Source organism: Maniola jurtina, chromosome 9 (genome assembly GCF_905333055.1).
Source record: "Maniola jurtina chromosome 9, ilManJurt1.1, whole genome shotgun sequence".
Lineage (NCBI taxonomy): Eukaryota > Metazoa > Arthropoda > Insecta > Lepidoptera > Nymphalidae > Maniola > Maniola jurtina.
Window position 1 is genome coordinate 816,621 of NC_060037.1, and position 3,075 is coordinate 819,695.

The 3,075-nt window shown below is 57.3% G+C and overlaps 1 pseudogene; it reads right to left on the minus strand.

Annotated features, from left to right (window-relative positions):
* LOC123868612 lies at window positions 1-2,822 on the minus strand (annotated as a pseudogene).
* Window positions 2,823-3,075: the final 253 nt, after the last annotated feature.

Consider the following 3,075-nt stretch of genomic DNA (forward strand, 5'->3'; position numbering starts at 1 on the left):
ACCGAAGGTTTGGCACTTGTTGCAGCATGTCACCCGAACGGTAGATAGGGACAGCGGGAATCTCGTTAATCCATTCATGCGCGTCACTAATTAGATGACGAGGCATTTGGCTACCTTAAGAGAGTCATAGTTACTCCCGCCGTTTACCCGCGCTTGCTTGAATCTCTTCACGTTGACATTCAGAGCACTGGGCAGAAATCACATTGCGTCAACACCCGCGAGGGCCATCGCAATGCTTTGTTTTAATTAGACAGTCGGATTCCCCTTGTCCGTGCCAGTTCTGAGCTGACCGTTGAACGGCGGTCGTACAGAACCGCGCCGGTCGCGCACGAGACGAAACCGACGCGGCCTTACGGCTAGGAAGATCCGCGGAAGGCCGGAACGCGGGTCCGGATTCCGCCCTCACGCCCCGAGGGACGCTCGAGCATCGACCAGGCCCGGCACCGGCCGCATCCGCTTCCCGTCCAAACCCGACACGCCCCGGTCCTCAGAGCCAATCCTTATTCCGAAGTTACGGATCCAATTTGCCGACTTCCCTTACCTACATTATTCTATCGACTAGAGGCTCTTCACCTTGGAGACCTGCTGCGGATATGGGTACGAACCGGCGCGACATCTCCACGTACATCCCTCACCTGAATTTTCAAGGTCCGCAGAGAGTATCCGGACACCGCCGCAAATGCGGTGCTCTTCGCGTTCCGAACCATATCTCCCTTCTATAGGATTCCATGGAACTCGAACGCTCAGGCAGAAAAGAAAACTCTTCCCGGACCCCTCGGCGGCGTCTTCAGGCCACTTTGGGTTACCCCGTCGAACACTCGCGTTGAAACGAGGGAACGATTATTGAAACGGTTCCGCTGCCGGGTTCCGGAATAGGAACCGGATTCCCTTTCGCTCAAAGGGCGTTGTTTATCTTTATTTAAGTCTAAAAACAAAAAACAAAAAAAACACGCCACATCGACATAAGATCTCTCCTTGAGCTTAGGATCGACTGACTCGCGAGCAACTACTGTTCACGCGAAACCCTTCTCCACGTCAGTCCTCCAGGGCCTCGCTGGAGTATTTGCTACTACCACCAAGATCTGCACCGACGGAGGCTCCAGGCGGGCTCACGCCCAGACCCTTCTGCGCTCTCCGCCGCGCACGTCCTACTCGTTACGGCATAATGACGCGTCGATGCGCGTCGCACGTGCCCGTAACGGTATTGTATAGGCAAAACGCTTCAGCGCCATCCATTTTCAGGGCTGGTTGCTTCGGCAGGTGAGTCGTTGCACACTCCTTAGCGGATTCCGACTTCCATGGCCACCGTCCTGCTGTCATGAGCGACCAACGCCTTTCATGGTGTCCCATGAGCGTTTTTTGGGCGCCTTAACAGTACGTTTGGTTCATCCCACAGCGCCAGTTCTGCTTACCAAAATTGGCCCACTTGGCACCGTCATCAGATCTCCGGCTTCATCGTTCGAGTAAGCCGGAGTTCTCACCCATTTAAAGTTTGAGAATAGGTTGAGGTCGTTTCGGCCCCAATGCCTCTAATCATTCGCTTTACCGGATGGGACTGTTAACAGTCGGCGCCAGCTATCCTGAGGGAAACTTCGGACGGAACCAGCTACTAGATGGTTCGATTAGTCTTTCGCCCCTATACCCAGTTCCGACGATCGATTTGCACGTCAGAATCGCTACGGTCCTCCATCAGGGTTTCCCCTGACTTCGACCTGACCAGGCATAGTTCACCATCTTTCGGGTCCCAACATCTGTGCTCGGAGCGCGCCTGCATTCACGGATTGGAAACGAGACGCCTCGGGAGTGCGAGAGGCCGAACCGGCCGGCGCTCCATCCTCCCTACGTTCACTTTCGTTGCGCCTTTCAGTCTAATGACATTGACAACTCAATGACTCGCACACATGCTAGACTCCTTGGTCCGTGTTTCAAGACGGGTCCTGCGAGTGCCCGAAAATGACTCATCGCAGACTGAGACGCGCACGGTCCGAGACTGCACGGCTGCGACGACAGCGGCGCCGCGTCCCGGTCCGCACTTGGGCAGGATCGAGACTTGGTACGGCGCGAGCTTGCGTCGGGCCGGACGCGCGCGAGATGCGCGTGCGCGTTTCATACCACTACCGTCCCCCGCCGGCCGGCTACCGCCACGGTCCAGCGGTGGGCGCGAACGTCCACCGCTGGGCGAATCGGACGGCGCTTAAGCCGACAGGGAACGGGTCGCGATGCATTACTGAGAGAGAAGTGCACGACGCCGACGGACGTGACAAACCGGACGCGACCCGTGCCGCGTCCCGGCACCCGTGAGGGGCGAGACGCGACATCGAGGCGCGCGCCCGCACGCCGCCGGATGTCGATGAATCTCTCCGTTCGTTCATTCGAGTTTCGCAGGTTTACCCCTGAACGGTTTCACGTACTCTTGAACTCTCTCTTCAAAGTTCTTTTCAACTTTCCCTCACGGTACTTGTTCGCTATCGGTCTCGCGGTAATATTTAGCCTTAGATGGAGTTTACCACCCACTTAGGGCTGCACTCTCAAGCAACCCGACTCTGAGGAGTGTCCCTCTCGCCGCCTCGCTCCGTCGCTACGGGCCTGGCACCCTCTACGGGAAAACGGCCCCGTTCAAGACGAACTTGGACAGGAGCGGCGACGACGAGAAAGCGGAACCTCCCGAACACCACATCTCCCGCGATCGTTACAACCGCGCGATTCAGTGCTGGGCTGTTTCCTGTTCGCTCGCCGCTACTAAGGAAATCCTGGTTAGTTTCTTTTCCTCCGCTTACTAATATGCTTAAATTCGGCGGGTGATCCTCCCTGATCTGAGGCCAACGATAAAAGTGGAGGCAGACACGATATCCGTCAGCTCGACGGCGCCGTCGGCACGCGCCTGGGGCGCGCGCGAACGACGCCGTCGCGCGAGTCCGGACGTCGAGTCCGCCTACTGTTCGAATGAAATTAATCAATCAATCTTTTCATTGACGTGTAACGATTTGGAGCGGACGTCTTCCCCTCGCGCGTCCGCGATTTCCGTCCGCCGTGGAGGCCCCCCCCGCTCGTGTGTTACACGCCGCACGTGACGCG